This window comes from Felis catus, chromosome F2, assembly GCF_018350175.1.
Source record: "Felis catus isolate Fca126 chromosome F2, F.catus_Fca126_mat1.0, whole genome shotgun sequence".
Lineage (NCBI taxonomy): Eukaryota > Metazoa > Chordata > Mammalia > Carnivora > Felidae > Felis > Felis catus.
The window spans coordinates 72,214,576-72,232,195 of record NC_058385.1 but is presented as its reverse complement, the minus strand read 5'-3'; the positions used below and the strand labels follow the sequence as shown (position 1 = coordinate 72,232,195).

The following is a 17,620-nucleotide window of genomic DNA, read 5'->3' as shown; positions in this document are numbered from 1 at the left end:
GGCAGAGAGAAGGAGACACAGAATCCGCAGCAGGCTCCAGGCTCCAAGCTGTCAGCCCAGAGCCCGATGCAGGGCCCGAACCCACAAACCGCAAGATCATGACCTGAGCTGAAGTCGGACGCCCAACCGACTGAGCCACCCAGGCGCCCCAAGTAACGCCTACCTTTTATTGGGGACTTTCTTTGTACCAGCCACCGTGCTGAGCACTTTGGACTTGTTTTCATCTAATCATCACTCCACAACAAGTTAATAGGTGCCACTGTTAACTCCACTTTGTAGATGAGGAAACTAAGGCTTAGCAAGGCTAAGCCGATGCCTGAGGTTTATATAACTGGTGCAGATTAAGAAAGTCATGGGGCTCCTGGGTGGCTCAGCCAATTAAGTGTCCGACTCTTGATCTCACCTCAGGTCATGATCTTGCAGTTCATGGGATTGACCCCTCCGTTGGGCTCTGTGCTGGTGACACGGAACCTGCTTGGGAGTCTCTGTGTCTCTCTCTGCCCCTTGCTCACTCTCTTGCATGCTCTCTCTCTCTCAAAAATAAGTAAACATTAAAAGAAAATCACTGGAAAAAAACCCTTTGGATACTACTCCTGAAATCATTATTGCACAATACGCTAAGTTGGATGTAAATTAAAAAATAAATAAAAATCAAAAAAAAAAAAGAGACATGTCATTTTCTTCCATTCTAACTCTGTATGACATGCTTGTGTTGTGTTCTCTAATTCTGATACCGAGTAGCCCCAGGAAGGTGGCTGGAACGGCGTAGGGCTTAGGGAAAAACTTGAGCACCATGGCTAAGAAGAAGCAGTCAGAAGAGAAGAGTCAGAAGAGCAGGTCTGAGGTCATCCTGGTAGGTGAGGAACCCGTGCTTTCTGGGTAGGCCATGACGTACAGATAGATACAGGCACAGACTTATACTTGATACTCACCGCCACTTACTGGTGGCATTGCCAGATGCCAGCACCCGTGCCGGGTGTTTTATATGTACTGGTCTCTTGGAAACGTGAATGCAGCGATATCTTTTAAAGGGACTGGTGAGTGTTTTACAGGGTCCCTTTTGTCTGCCCTTACACTCTATCCACGTATACACGGGACCTCCTAGACCGAAACACCGCCTCACGATCCACCTAAGACGACTTGTATCCTTAGGACTGGAAAGGTCCCCACACAGAGGATGTTCAGGTTCAAAGTCAGGGCCTCTGGGAGCTGGTGCAGCTTGTAGTGTTGCTTTTTTTGCATTTATCTTTGAGAGAGCGTGAGCAGAAGGGAGGCAGAGAAAGGATGACACAGACTCCGAAGCAGGCTCCAGGCTCTGAGCTATTCGCACAGACCCCAACGCGGAGCTCAAACTCACGAACTGTGAGATCATGACTTCGTGGAGAAGTCTTACACTTAAGTGACTGAGCCACCGAGGTGCCCTGCAGTATTGCTTTTTAAACCAGAAGACCAAATATTTTCTTTTTCTTCCTCCTTTTAATGATGTCATCTTCTGTTTATGTCATCTTCTGTCATGCGGTTTCCTTTTGGTCTCAGTCGTATTCACGCTCCCTTTCAAAGGCACCGTCCGTGTCCCGGGCCAGGGGCTCGGCTTCAGGGATCTGCAGTGATGGTGGCCAACTCCCTTAGACGTCACTTCCATCTTTACAGTGGACGGTATTCATTTTGAGTGACGTAAGGGGAATAATAAGCAAGGATGTACTTGCACATAGACATTCCAGGCTCGGTTCAGATCACTTCCATTAGAGGATATATAAATAATAGCAAATCCTTTGGGGCCATGTTTAAATTACTACTGTTTTAAAAACTTCCCGTTGTTAGCTGGAGTTGTTTGTTTTATACATTGAAAATAGAATTTTAATCTAATTTGACTTACGATAGCCTGGCCTCATAGCATTGCTTTCTGGAATTGTAAGTAACCTTTAACAGATATTGCTTATTTTGCCCTTTTAAAATAATGGTTTAACAAATGAAAAGAAATGCACATGCATTGAAAAAAGACTTGGAAGAGAGAGAACACAGGGTCCATAGAGATTGGCTCTAGGATAGAACTGGCCATTGCTATCTTAGCAATGTTAGTTTGTCTGCACGTTCCAAAGTTTCCATCTAAATGGATATTTTTCCTTAATTTTACAAAATATGACCATTGGGAAAACAGAAGCAAGAGAATTTGAAAAATCACCCCCGACCCCAGCACTCCGTTCACCACCGCTGGCATTTTGGTGTCCTGCACTCGTCTCTGAGTAGCCAATGTGTTTCATTCCCCAGATCTGCAGTTTTCCCCCTTTGCACAGGTTCCCGACAGCCTGCCCAAGGCTGTATCTTCACAGAAGGACTCTCCTCCCCGACAGTAGCAGCCCCTGCTGAGTCTAACCGATAAGCCACCTTCACAATGAACCCAAACAGGAACCTTAGGGAGGAAACGCTGTCCCCCTACAGTTAGTCTGTAGCCCCAAATGAGAACAGTGTGTTCTGTAGTAAAATGTAATCTACGCGCTGTGTTGACATTGCGTGAAATTTGTTTATTTATAGTAAAGCTCATATGTATCTGGGATAGTTTCTGCATTGAGCCCATTAAGAAAATTTTGAGTGTGGGCAGAATTTAAACAGATTATTTCCTTATTTCCTCTAACGGGCATGCAGCTGCTCTGTTTAACCTCCCCGTTCATAGAAAGTTTTCAGAAACGTGTTTTTTTTTAAACCAAGGAATATGTGATTTGGTGATGGAATCTATAAATAAAGTGACCCATTTTTAACTAGATTGCTGGTGTGCTTTTCAGCAGGACTTTGTGGTTTAGCTAATGAAATCTTTTCACAGATGATCCTCTGAACCTTGTGTCTAGTTCTGTCACTGCCGCTTTTATGACTTAATTGCCTTTGTGGTTTAATTCACTTCATGACACATTCATCACCATGAAGTTGTACACTCTTCACCCCCCTCTGTCCTAGTATTTGCTTGATGACTCTTGGGGTCAAGGAGAGGTCAAGAGGTGGTTTTGCGCTATTAAAAATAAGTGGTTGTTTGCATAGGCTAATCCGTCTTGTTTAATTAAAACGGTCTTTGAAATTTTAATTAGTGCATTGAATCTGCTTCCTCTTGATAATTTTCTGTTCCATAATACTATCGGTTGAGCCTATAATAAGTTATTTCTCTTACTTGTAGAGAATTAGAGTTTATAAAGTCCTTTCGTATTTATTCTTCCACGTAATCATTCCAACATTCTCCTCCCCCCAAACCCCAATGTGACAGATATTATTATCTTCAGATTTTTTGCAGGTGGGGAAACTGAGGTAGAGAAATTATAGGGAGAGTATGCTGAGTCCTTACGGCTATTAGATGGCAGGCCCGGGATGCTCCCACTATAGAAAGCGGACAGTTGGGATATTACAATTTAGGAAAAAGCTCCTGTTTCATTGTTGTCTGGGAGCCTTGGGGTGGCGCTCGTGTTAACACCTTGCAAGTATGTCGGGAGGCCCCTGTGGAGTACTGGAGTGTGAGATTTTCAGCTACACCAAGGAAGTTGACTTGGTCACGTCTTCCATTCTTGTGGTTCTGGCCACGAGTTCATGTGGCGGCACAGCTTCACATCGACGGGTGTTAAAGTTGGCTTTTGGAGGAACCAGAATCTGTTCTTTTTAAAAAAAAAATTTTTTTTTTCCTTGCATTTATTTACTTTTGAGAGACAGAGACAGCATGATCAGGGGAGGGGCAGAGAGAGAGGGAGACACAGAATCCGAAGCAGGCTCCAGGCTCTGAGTTGTCAGCACAGAACCCGACACAGGGCTCGAACCCATGAACCCCTTGAGATCATGACCTGAGCTGAAGTGGGACGCTTAACCCACTGAGCCAACCAGGTACCCCGCAGAATCTGTTCTTACTTGCTTCCTCTAGAGGCAGTGTCTGTTGATGTAGAGTTTTTCCACTTTCCCCCCCACTTGTGACTGTGGTGTCCACACTTTCAAGATGCATCCAAGTGTAGGTCTTCCTGACCATGCCACTCGACTACACAGAGCGTGGAAAGAGTCATACCCCGGGCACAGCCCTTGTGGCTCCTGGCTGAGCTCCTGTTCCTCTCCACCCCTCCACGGGAGAGACGTTGTGTACGCATAGGTATAGTGCTCAGCGATTTAAATGTTTCCCTTCCAATTCTCATTTCATCTTCTACCGGCCTTGTGAGGTAGGAGGAACAGAGGTGAGCACCTGCATCGTCCAGCTCCCATGCTCTAATCTGCCAACGAGGAGACCACAAGACTCGGAAACAAAAACGCGAGGCCAGAGTCACAAAGCGATGATGCTGGACCTGAAGCCAGGTATTTCTGGCTTCAAAATGCCTGCTCCCTCTACTATAGTAAGCTGCCTTTCCAAAAGTACAAAATAGATTTTTTTAAAGCTTTAGGATTAAAATAACACCTGAGAGACATCACGTTTGCGCAGTAAGCCGCTTCCTCCCTCAAAAGTTATCTCCAGTTTCTGACATAGAATTAATTTAAGAAATGTTCACAATTTAAATTTATAACTCAGTTTGCTCCTGGCATATGCATTCTCGAATTTAGAATGCTATCACAAACCCTTTAGTTATTACCGAAATATTATAAACACTTACAACTATCCATCCTAATGAGGAGATTTGCCAGTCACAGCTTCAAAATTCTATTCCACGCTTAAAAGATATTCCATAAGCTAAGATGTTCACAATTACCTACTTTCAAAATAAGATAATAGTGTTTCCCTTGGTTGGATTATAAAAACAGATTCTTGACTCCAAATCCAGCTAACCAACCCCATGTTATGATCAAAACGAGAAGTCTGAATATAGGCAGACTCGAGGGATGCAGTGAATTACCCAGTAAATGAAATGTAAATCAAAGAGAATAAAATCAAGTAGTACATTTATAACTCTCAGTGTCTGCATGCAAATATAACCCCCCTTCAGAGTGAGGTACACATGGTCTTTTAAAAATTATTGTGGATCATAAGCAAAAAATTAGCAAGTGCAAGATCTTTTGATAAAACAATCAGATTTAGTCAAATTTAATTAACATCATCAGGGAAGAAAGGGAGGAAGAAAATCCCAAATACGGATAATTCAGAGGTCATTTTTTTTGTGGTCTTTTCAGCAATAGATTTAGTTTTTTTCACCATCTGTGCTATGTTTTTGACAGACATAAAAAATAATTTCACCTCCCTCAATACGTGTCAGCTAACGGGGAGCGAGTACGCAGAAAGGGGAGCAACCACAGGTAGTCAAAGGAAAGGACTGGTTGGAGCTTTAAATTTTAACCCACCGTGCAGCTTACATGCAGGTAATCACATTTTTAGTACTCGATCAACAAGCACGTACTGAAGCACCTACCATGCATCAAGGAGTTAAAAGCACTGGACACCAGAGCTCCAGACCAAGGGAGCGTAGAGTCAGGGCCCCTGAACGAGGGCGGCTGGGCACAGTGAACGATGTGTTTCTAGTTTTGTTTCTCTCTGGGGTCGCTGCCCTGAAAGGCTTACGTGTTTAATTGGAGGAGAAGAAGCACCGTGGAGAGAAAACATCGAGATGGAGAATAGAAATGTTAAGTGGCATGCTTGACGCGTCAGGAGCACTAACACATTTATGTGGCTCGTTGGGATTTACTTCATGAGCGGACCCTAAGTATATGTAGAAGATAGCTTCCCAGCCCCCTCCCTTTCATCTTTACATCTGCTCATTTAATTTCCAGCAAAGAGCTGGGTCTGTTCCGCGCCTGTGCCCTAAGGTTATTGGCCTCCATCCCCACACGTCTCATGTAAAAAGTTTAAGAAGCCATGAAGGACTGGCTCTGGCTCAGACCTTTGACCAGTTTATCCCGTGAACCCTCAAGGGGGCTTTGTACGAATGACGATGGCTACGGGTTTTCTCTTTGTTTCAGAATTGATTTTGTTGCTTAAAAAAAGGACATTTATCAAAGGCTGAAGGGATTGTCAATGTGGGGAGAGGGGCATTAAAAAGGAAGCCATTATCCAAATGACTGGTGGAGGGGGAGTCGCTTAGGATGTACGTTTACACTGACGTGTATAAACAGAAGGTAATTGAATGCCTGGCTAAATAATCCTACCTGCATAAGAGCTAAAGCACAGGAAGTGCCTGCTCTTTGCTAGATTCCCTGCAGGACTAAGGCCTTCTTGGTTTTTTTTTATTAAAATTTTTTTTAAGTTTTTTTATTTATTTTGAAAGAGAGAGAGAGAGCATGAGTGGAGGAGGAGGAGTGAGAGGGAGAGAGAATTCCAAGCGGACTCTGCGCCACCAGCCCACAAACCGCAAGATCGTGACCTGAGCTGAGATCAAGAGTCGGACAGTGAGCCACTGAGGCCTTCTAGACCTAACTCCTGACTCCTCCCAAGAGCCCCACAGGTTGGAATTACCATTGGCTGCCCTTCAAGGGAGAAACCTAAGGCTTAAGGAAGTTAACTCTTGTTGAAGCTTTCATAGTCAACCAGTCCATGGCTGAGTGGAATCTAGAACCAGGTGTTTCTGACCTCAGAGTCCCAGTTGATTGTGACAAGTCATAGCTTCCTCTGATGATGTTAGGACTGTAAGCAAAGGACCTTGTGGGAATGATGTCTGGAGAGAAGTGCTGAGTATGATGGAGGAGACCTGCGTGAATCCAGGGAACCCAGACAGCTAATAAAGCGCATTGTGGTAGTGGCAGAGGGGCTGCTGGATGTGAGGTTCTTGGTAGGATCCCCTCCTAGAGTGTCCTGGGGGGGCAGTGAAATGCTGACAGACAAGTCCATTTGAACAGTGGAGTTTCGAGGTTGCTTAAGCCGCAGATCACTTGCTAATTGTGCCTCGAGGCTAGTGTAACCTATCTGGTCTTTGGTGTCTTCACTAATGAAATGGGGGTGATTGATTATACGAATGAATGAAATAATCCATCATTACGAGGTGCCCACAACGTAGCAGGAATTTTTTAAGCACCATGTGTAGGACAGTGAAAAATAGATCAGGGGTGGGGGTGGGGGCGCCTGGGTGACTCAGTCAGTTAAGCTTCCAACTCTCGATTTCGGCTCAGATCATCATCTCACAGTTTGTGGGTTCGAGCCCTGTGTCGGGTGGGCTCTGGACTGACGACGTGAAGCCTGCTTGGGATTCTCTCTCTGCCCCTCCTCTGCTCGTTCTGTCTCTCTTTCTCTCTCAAATAAACTTTAAACACACACACACACACACACACACACACACACATATCAAGGAGTGCACTCATTGAGCTTATTTTCCAAGGGGGACAGATAGTCAAGAAATCAGCAAATACAGTTTGTCAGGTGGTGGTGAAGTGCCATGAAGAAAGAATGAAGAGCATGAGGGTACAAGAGCATGAGGGTAGGTAGGCTTCAAGAAGAGCAAACACGGAGTTAGCCGCATAGATGTGAAGGCAGGGCAATGCAAAGGTAGTGAGAAGCATACCTGGCATGTTCCAGAAGCAGTGAGGTCTTGTGGCCAAGGAAGAAGTGGAAGGAGAGGTTGGAAAGGGGGTCCTATGGCCATTGTAAGGACTTTGCCTTTTATTCTGACTGAATAGGGAGCCTCTGGAGAATCTTGAGTAGAACAACAAAATCTGAATTGATTTTCCTTTAAAAAGAGCCCCTCTGTGGGACACCTGGGTGGCCCAGTCAGTTAGGCATCTGACCCTTGATCTCAGCTTAGGTCATGATTTCACACTTTGTGGGATCGGGCCCCGCATCAGCTCTGGAGTCTGCTAGGGATTCTCTCTCTCCCTCTCTCTCTGCCCCTCCCTGACTCCTGCTCTCCCTCAAAATAAACAAATAGGGGCAGCTGGGTGGCTCAGTCGATTGAACCGTTGAGTGTCGACTTTGGCTTAGGTCATGATCTCGTGGTTCGTGAGTTGGAGCCCCACATCGGGCTCGCTCCTGTCAGCCTGTCAATGTAGAGTCCGCTTCAGATCCTGTCCGCCATCACTGCCCCTCCCCCACGTGCACTCTCAAAAACTTAAAAAAAGAAAAAAAAAAAGAGTCCCTCTGCTCCTGGCTGGCTCAGTTGGTGGAACATGAGATCTTGATCTCAGGGTTGTGAGTTCGAGCCCCACTTTGGGTGTAGAGATTACTTAAAAAATAACATCTTTTAAAAAAATTATTAAAATGGTCCCTCTGGCTACTGTGGAAGATAGACTGTGAGGGTACTGAAAACATGCAAACATTTGACAAGTGGAGATCAAGCTAAGATTGTCAGTTACAGCCCCTGGGGTGAGCAGGTGTCTAGAAGACCATTGGTTATAAAAGTGTAAATTGCATGTCACGCTTCAGGAAGGGCTGAGTAGTGAAAGTTGCTTTTGCCCCGCCCCATCATTACATGAGACTGTTGGGCATGATCACGTTCACTGATTAAAATGGTTTTTATTCATCTAATCTATTAGCACTATACTTGATGTTAGTCTGAGAGCAGAGGTGATATTTCTTTTTAGGGTGAATGGATCAGATTTGATACTTGTTTCTACTTGGAACTGGAACAGAAAAATAATAATGCAAGATGTTCTTTTCTTTTTAAAAAAATTTTTTTTTAATGTTTATTTATTTTAGAGACAGAGCACAAGCAGGGGAGGGGCAGAGAGAGCCGGAGACAGAATCTGAAGCAGGCTGCAGGCTCTGAGCCGTTAGCACAGAGCCAGACACGGGGCTCGAACCCATGAACCATGAGATCATGACCTGAGCCAAGGTCGGACACCCAATCGACTGAGCCACCCAGGCACCCCACAAGGTGTTCTTTTCTAAACACCATAAAGGAGTGGGGCGCCTGGGTGGCGCAGTCGGTTAAACGTCCGACTTCAGCCAGGTCACGATCTCGCGGTCCGTGGGTTCGAGCCCCGCATCAGGCTCTGGGCTGATGGCTCAGAACCTGGAGCCTGTTTCCGATTCTGTGTCTCCCTCTCTCTCTGCCCCTCCCCCGTTCATGCTCTGTCTCTCTCTGTCCCAAAAATAAATAAATGTTGAAAAAAAAAAAAAAAAATTTAAACACCATAAAGGATTAAAGTATATTTGGTTTTATCATAAACTATATACATTCAGTGTATAAGAATCAGTTTCTTTTTTTTTTTTTAATTTTTTAAAGTTTATTTTTTGAGAGAGAGAGAGAGAGCAGGGGAGGGGCAGAGAGAGAGGGAGAGGGAATCCCAAGAAGGCTCCACATTGTCAGAACAGAGCCCAATGTGGGGCTCAAACTCACGAACCACGACATCATGACCTGAGCTGAAACCAAGAGTTGGACACTTAACCGACTGAGTCACCCAGGTGCCCCTAAGAATCATTTTCTTAGCAAAAAAGGGAGACTTTTTCCTAAATCAGTGGTTCTCAGGGGATAAAGGTCATTTTGCTTCAGCCCCCTACCCAGGGACATTCAGCAATGTCTGAAGATGGGTTTTTTTTTTTTTTTTTGCCCTTGTCCATAAACTTTGTTTTTTAATAGGTTTGCTTTTGATTTTTTTTTTCAATGTTCATTTATGTTTGAGAGAGAGAGAAAGCATGCACAAGTGGGGGAAGCGCAGAAAGAGAAGGGGGCGGATCGGAAGCAGGCTTCAGGCTCTTGAGCTGTCAGTGCAGAGCCAGACGCGGGGCTCAAACTCACGAACTGTGAGATCATAACCTGAGCCAAAGTCGGACACTTTACCAGCTGAGCCATCCAGGCGTGCTTAGATTGGTTTTTTTTAAAGAACAGCTTTAGGTTTATAGAAAAATTGAGCTGAAGGTATGAAGAGTTTTCGTATAGTCCCTCACCGCCCCTGTCCCCCAGCCCCCCAATTAATAACACCTTGCCACTAGCATGGTACACTTACCATAGTTAACGTGCCAACATTAATACGTTAGTATTAGCTGGAGTCCACGGTTTCCATTAGAGTTCACGCGTTGTATCGTGCCTTCTATGGGTTTCGACAAATGTATGCTATGTATCCAGCGTTACTGTAGGTACATGGTGTATGCTGTGGTTTTGCTGCCCTGAAAATCCCCTATGCTCTACCTATGTATCCTTCCTCCTCCTTCTAGACCCGTGGGAACCACTGATCTATTATTCACTGTCTCCACAGTTTTGCCCGTCTCAGAACGTCAGTGCGTCAGATCGCACAGTATGTATGTAGCCTTTTCAGAGCGGCTTCTTTCATTTAGCATAATGTGCATTCACGGTTCCTCCATGTCTTTTCCTAGCTTTACTGGCTCATTTCTTTTTAGCCCTGAATAACGTTTCATTGTCCGGATGCATAAAGATGTGTACCACAGTGTGTTTATCCGTTCTCTGGAGGAAGGACGTGTTGGTCGCTCCTTTGGAGAGGTTTTGGATTGTTAACCTGAGAAGAAGCCAGGATGCTGCTACGTACCCCCACAGGACACCCGCACAACACAGAATTACCCAAGTCAGTATCGCAGGGGTGGAGAAAGCTCTGTTCAAAATACATGCTAAATAGGATGAGACAGAGTATTTTAATCACACACTTTTCAGTTTTGCTGTGCTTGAGGGTAGTTTGAGAACCTCAACCTTATAGCAACCCCAGACACAAAAGTTCCATCTTGTAGATGAAGAAACAAACAGGCTAAGAAATGTTAGTAACAAGCCTTCTGTCATTCTGCTAGTAAGTGGCCAAAACCAGGGTTTCAGACCTGCAGCTTCTGTCCCTGAGCCCGAGTAGGACACTGTGACCCTCCCCCCTCCCCTTCCAGGTGTTATTTCAGTCTTTCCTCCTGTATTATTTAGGGATTCTTTTGGTTGTGTTTTTAACCAAAACAATCGTCCTTTTTTCCCTTGGTGACTTGAATGTCTTGTAATCTTTTCAGTTCAGTGGACGTTCCTGGAGTACATGCTAGGTCACCCTGTGCTGCAGGAGCAGCAGAGCTGAGGAAACCACGGTCCTCAGGGGCCTTTCAGTCTGGTTGTCTTCTGGTTCCTTCTCTCTTCATCCTCCTCTCCCCTTCGATGCGGCTGCCCCAGAAGGTAGAGATACGGTGACACATGTCCTCTGATGACCCAGCCCTTCCTAGTCCCAGAACCGAAAACCTGTTTGCTCCAGAGAGCCATTTACTTAATGAAGTCATGAAACTTTAGGCACCCACACCCCCTGCACCCCAGCTGGTGTCTGTCTCAGGTCTTGGCTGCCATCTCTGGCCTTCCTCCTGTGGCCGTGAATCCGCTTCCCTGGCACGCGGCAGCTGATCTGGATAAAGAAGTTGGTTGTTCTTTTCAGTGCCCATTAGAGGCCTGCCCTCTCGATCTGTTCTTCCTGTTTGCTGTGAAAAACAGCTGCCAGCGTTGGTTTAAAAGCCAGCATTTTTATTTGTTTGGGATTTTTGCCTATTCATTTTTAGCATTTCTCTCATCTCTTGCAGCCGTGGAGATAGCTGTTCATTGTGGCACATACTCTGTGTCTGGGGAAAATGAACACCACCCCCCCACCCCACTCCCACCCCCGCCCCCAACACACTACACAAACACACATCCCATAAAATATTTGCTTGTTTGTTTTTTAGCAACCCAGGCTGGTTTCTGTTCCGTTTATTTAATCTTCAGAGAATTTTCTTAAATATAAGGCTGGTGTGATGCCTTTTTTTTATTGGCTAAGGTCAAAAAAAGGTGTATGTGGTTTTTCAGATCTTTGTGCAAATGAGTGAGCACCAGTCTGTGCATGCGTGGACATATTCTCCAAAATGTTAGACAGCAGCCACGGCCAGATCATTTGTCTACATGCCTTTTCTCTCCTTTTGGAACATCAACTCCTGGAGCACAGAGATTGCAAGTAATTATTTGAGTACCTGCCCCTACCTGGGAGCAGGCTCTGGGCTCTGGGTGTTGGGAACCCTCTGCCTTCATGGAGGTTGCAGTCCGTCATTATGTGCCTGACCCAGTCATTCTGTTTCTGCGAATTTTTTCCTGATTTCTTTTCATCATGGATGTGTGATGTAGATTTAATTGAATAAAGACAGAAACTGAACAAGAAAAAAACATGGTGCAAATGCACCCGCCCTGGACAGGCTCCTGTAAATAGCAATGACCATTCAGTATAGCAGGTGCTTGCCCTTCATTCAGCAACTATTGAGTGCCAGCTGTATGCTGGGCACCGTTCTCGGAACTCAGGCCACAGCTGTGAATACAGTAGACCAAAGTGAAAGTCCTTGCCTTCTTAGAGTGTCATTCTAGAACACAGTTTATATTCATCTCTGCTCAACTATGGAAATGTGTACAAGATGCTACTAGATAATAGGGTAGGAGCAGTGGTGTACGTGGATTAAAGTCACACCAGAATTGCTCTCGTTTTGCAGAGCACGCTCTTGTTTGTGGGTAGAATAAAGGGAGCCACTGTGTTCATTATACATATTGAAAGAGTGAGGTTTTGTCTGAGAATAAGCTTTGGTACATGGTCATTTCATAGTCAGGAGGTAGAGGAAGGTAGCCTAAGTACTTATGCAAGCCACTTATCATTAGGATAGTCTGGATAAAATACAGGGTACTATTTCTTGTCATGTCCTGTGTTGATGCTGGTTCCCCATACACTCATCTGAACTAATGGGCTCTTTGGCATCATTTCCTCAAATGCATCATAGGGAATGAATTTCTCTACTAAGAACCCCCATGATAGCTTTGTCAGACAGGGTTTTGATTTAGCGATCACACGATGTGCTTCCCAGCTACAGGATGGCAAGGGGGGAGGGTCCCTGTCGGTCCTTAAGTGCAAGCTGCCCCCTCTTAGAGATGAATCATCGCTCTCTTACCCGATGCTCTTCTGCTGAGACCTTGCCCAAACCGGAGGTAAAGGGCTGCATGGTGTCTCTTCCCTGTCTTGGCCAAGGGGGTCAACCGTGGGGTGGGCTTATATTTTATATACTCAGCTGTTTAAAAAGGGGATAAATAAAGCAGGAAAAGATGTTCGTTATAGAAATTATAGCAAGATTTTCCTACAGAACGGTCAAGCCCGAGTTGCCTCAACTTCATTATCTGTTCTAGAAATTGAGAACTTGCCATACTAGCCTGAGAAATGGTGTCCGACTGTGGTTCTCTACCTTGTCTTCACATGAGAATCATGCTGGGAACTTAAAAAATCCCAGGCCACTTCCCAGACCAATAAAAGCAGAAACTTAGGGGAGGGCTTGGGTGGTCCTGGGTGAATCCTTTGCGTTGCCCACACTGAGAATTTCTGCAATATGGTCGTACCAGCCACACAAGGCATTTTACCTTTTAAAAATTAGGAAATAGGGGTAACGTAAAAATTGTATCCTTTCCTTAAAAGGAGAAACATATGACAGGAGGAGTTCATGTAGATGTCCTTACTTGGTTTGATTTTAAACTCTCGCATTTAATTAAAGCTGAAAGTTACATCTGATGTTCACCTGCTTCATGCCCTGATCAGTAGGAAATTCTGGGAACTCATAACTCTTTTTGTATTGATTTTGCAGTGTGTGTGTGTGTGTGTGTGTGTGTGTGTGTGTGTGTGTGTGTGTGTGTGAATTTTTCTTTTTCTTATTTGGCCACAAAACTGTATGTGTTTTAGCTTGTTTATTTTTCATTCCTTGTTTTGGCTAAAATTGTTTTTCAAGGAACTGACTGATTCCTCATCTGATTAACTTCCCTCCTGTGTATGTGGCTCATTTCACACTCCACCCTGTCCTTCGATGGCTTTCTATTCCATCACAGAGGTTCGTATGGAAAAATATCCACCTAGTCTATTTATGATGTGTGTTTCTCTAAAACACATTATTTCTGATCTTGAGTTTTTAAGTATGTTTAAAATTTTTAAAATGTTTTTATTTTTGAGAGAGAGAGCGTGTGCATGCATGGGGAGGGACAGAGCGAGAGGGAGACACAGACTCCGAAGCAGGTTCCGGTCCCTGAGCTGTCAGCACAGAGCCCGACTAGGGCCCAAACCCACGAACCGCAAGACCATGACCTGAGGTGAAGTCGGACGCTCAGTTGACAGAGCCTCCCAGGAGCCACTAAATATATTTTTTAATAGGAACTTGTTCTCTGAAATGCTTTTGCTGCTGATGCTGTAGTTCCTTCTGGTTTCGAACTTTTTAAATTCTGCTCTGGAAAGGTCCTGCTACGTTTCCATCTTCTTGATTACCATCTCTTTAAATCCTCAGTCCCTCGGCTTTCCCCCCCCCGTTGTTGAAGTGCAACGGGTAGTCTGTCTTTGTCTTGTCACAATTTATGGGGAGTGACAGCAGTGTGCACTTTAATAATATAGCAACCAAGCCCATGTATCATTGTTTTCTGGCAAATGTCCTGCCTGGATATGCATCCTTAACGAGGAGTATGGATGGTGTTATGACAGATGATGCTGGCCCTCAGCAAAGCAGGCAGCAAATGTGACTTGTCAGTGATGTCCGGTTACCAGCACTGCTGAGTCCGTTAGTGACCTACTTTTACGTCATCAGTCCCCACGCATACACGTGGCGCTAAGGCAACGTTCTCATTGCCAGCACCTCCAAATGTTGCGAAGACAACTAACCGGTTTTTCAGTGTCCCTGGGCCCCGTGGAGTGTGGAGTAGACTCATCTGTGCACAGCACAGTGCACTGCTTGCCCTTGAACAGTTCACACCCTCTGTCATTGCCGCCGCATCCGTTCCTGTTCTCTCCCAGCTCTGCGCAGATGCACAGGCGCACAGATGTAGCCTGGTGGGCACCCAGCCTACCCCAACCCCTTTTCAGTCTCTCCTTTTAATCTTCATTTACCTTCCCCCACCTCCGACAGCTCTCTGGGTTATGAAACCATTCCCTTCACCAATAAAGATTTTTATTTATTTGTTTCTAAAGTTCATAGCCTGTACCAGGCACTCTGCCGGGTGCTGAGGCACAGCTGAGTATAAGACACACATGGTTCCTACCTCCCTAACACCCACTGTCTGGTGGGGGAGACAGACAAAGAAGCAGGAACTTACAGTCACGTGTGGTAAGTGCTAGGATGGGGATGGGGATGGGGCTGGGGGTCCTGCGAATCCAGGGCAGAGGACCGCCTAACCTACTGGTTCAAAGGAGGATTTCCAGAGGGAGTGACACCTCAGTTAGGACCTGAAGAATAGAGGTGGGGGACAACCTTCCACTTTCGAGAAGTCTGGCTTGTTAACAGCTGGAGTATGACGGGGAGACAGGGTGGAACAAGGGCTGGAAAGACAGCAGGGCCTTACCCTGAGATCAACGGAAAGCCTTTAGGGTTTGCAGCAAGGGATTGGCATGATTTGCCTTTGAGAAGGACCTCTCCGACTGCAGGGTGGAGACTGGCCTGGACCAGGGCAAGTGTAAGTGAAGGGTGACCAGTTGTTAGACTGTGGAAGATGACCCAGTGAGAGCTGTTAGTGGCCTGGCTCAGCCAGGAGAGAAGGCTGGAGAAGGGACCTAAGGAATATTTAGCCCACCTCCGCTTTCTAGGGACACAAATGATGCTTGGCCCCTGAAAATGAGGGCTTGTCCCACACCTGGATCTCCGTCTGTTAGCTTCCTACTAAGCAAGACATCTTCGTGGATACAGCCACTCTTAACAGGTTCCCTGTCCCCTTCTGGGTTTCCAGATTCTAGGGCCAAACACTGGATTGGTTGTGCAATGGCCATAATCATCACCTGGCTCTTCTGTTATCTCTATAGAACCCTAGAGTCCAGAAAGTTAGAGCAGAGTGATTCTTTAAGGTTCGTCCTGTCCAGTCCTCCACATTTTAGCAGTGACTAGTTGATGGCCCAAACGAGGGAAATGACTCGCTCAAACCCCCTCAGAGCATTGGGATTGGAACCGGATGTTTCCGTTCCTGGGTAGGTGATTCTTTGGGCTTAAACAACTGCTTCCTGGACTGGTTTGACTATGTGAGTGTGTTACTCAGCGCGTTTTGCATCTCCCACTCTTCCTCAGCTGCAGTGGACTCCTCTGAAAATGTGTGGCAGGTAAATAAATTAAGGTTGGTCTTGGGTGTGCCCTTCTTTTAAGGCCCTGGGCTTGCCCTGAAGGAACAGTGTGTTATCTTCTAGCTCTGCCTTTTCTGTCGTGTTTACTGCTTGTTTTGTCACTGACAGCAGTGAACTCTGATCCTAGATTGTCCTTTCTTGAGCCATTGGTGGGTGGCAGGGATCACAAGGACTCTGGGGACTTCTTTCGGGTTTTATTGTGGTGACAGGCGGTCCTGCTCCATCTCTGTCCTTTACAGCCCGGCCGCCAGGAGCCTGGCCTTGGGAATCAGACTAGGCTTGAATCCTAGCTCTGCCACTTGCCCACTGGGCAAGGTTCTCATCAGTGAAATAGGGACAGGCAGACTGCAGATTTTAAAAAGTAATAAATGGGAAGAAGTCCAGTACAGGGCCCTTCACATGGCTGATGCTCAATAAATGGTGACTGTGTTTACGCTAGATTATTGTTCTCTGTCCCCTCATTGCAGTCGGCCAAACTGTAGATTTAATCACCACATACCTGTTGACCACCAGTTGCCCTGTGTTGATTCCCTGATGAGATTTCAGGAGGGTGGGCTCTTTGTTTCCACCCTTCTGAGTGATAGATTGTCAATTCTTGTCTCTCTCACCCTCCCTGAACCTTGTCAGTTAAAGCTGCCAGACTCTGGAACCAGTGAAAAACCAGTGGGCAGTGAGGGTCTTCAGCCTGTGGGACAAGTGGCCAAAGCAGGGGAACAGAGGTTAGTGTTCCCTGCTTTGGAAGCTAGCTTAAATTTTTCTTTTCTTTGAAGCTTTTGGTGCAGTCGCTCTTGTGCTCTGAAGAAACACAGAAATGACTGCAAAGAAAGGGCAAGGCGGTCCAGAGCCATCCTCCTCAGATACGGGATTAGAAAGTGGCGGGAGGTTAACATTTGAGGCCAGAACAGGGAAACGTGATGAGTGGTGAGCTTCCAGATTCTGCTTAGTGGGATAACCACATGGTCTTAGTGAAAGAAAAGAGGAAAGTGACGGTGGAAATAACAATTTCAGTAACGCCTGCTTACCGTTCTCCGTAAGAACTCTGCCCTGGAGTGAGCACGACATGGCTGTTGAGGAAGGTTTTCACAGAGCTGAGCGGAAATCTTCACAGACAAAGAACCTGTTTTATTACAGAGAAGCATCCAAAGACAAACATCCACTTGATCTGGTATTCAGTCAGGTAAATCTCTGCTTGTGAGTAGCGCCGTCCTCAGAGTGGGGAGCGTCTTGTCCTTTGAGAGGTCAGTACCCTGAGTAAGACTGCATACAGAAGAGAAGGCTGGGTTTTGACAGGTCTGAGGTTCTTCTGAGCAGGCTTTCCTGGGAAGGCCCTGGGCTGGGGTTTCAGAGGTGAGCAAGGTAGCCATTTGGCTCATTACAGAAGAATCCAGCAGTCCCTTTGATGGGCGCTATTTTGGGAACTACAAGGAAGGGCTTTGGGAGCAAAGATGGGATGGATACAAAATTTTTTTTCCGTTTAATAAGCCCAGCTCCTGAACTCAGTATATTTAATTTTACAGTGTAGTACAGCCAGGACCTGGTCCAAAAATCTTCCTGAAATCTCCGTGAAACCTAGTTAAGGACTGATTATCACAAATCTTCTTGTGCCATAGCTTCGTGGTATTTTTAGGAGCCATTCTGAAGACCAGTGGCAGCACAGATTATAGCCCCACGTCACGCCCGCCCCCCCCCCCCCCCCATGCCCGTCAGC

At 45.8% G+C, this 17,620-nt stretch overlaps 1 protein-coding gene across 8 annotated transcripts in view; it reads left to right on the top strand.

Annotated features, from left to right (window-relative positions):
* ASAP1 (ArfGAP with SH3 domain, ankyrin repeat and PH domain 1) overlaps window positions 1–17,620 on the top strand; it is a 348,338-nt gene that overhangs the window by 124,846 nt on the left and 205,872 nt on the right. The gene's annotated exons all lie outside the window — the stretch shown is intronic.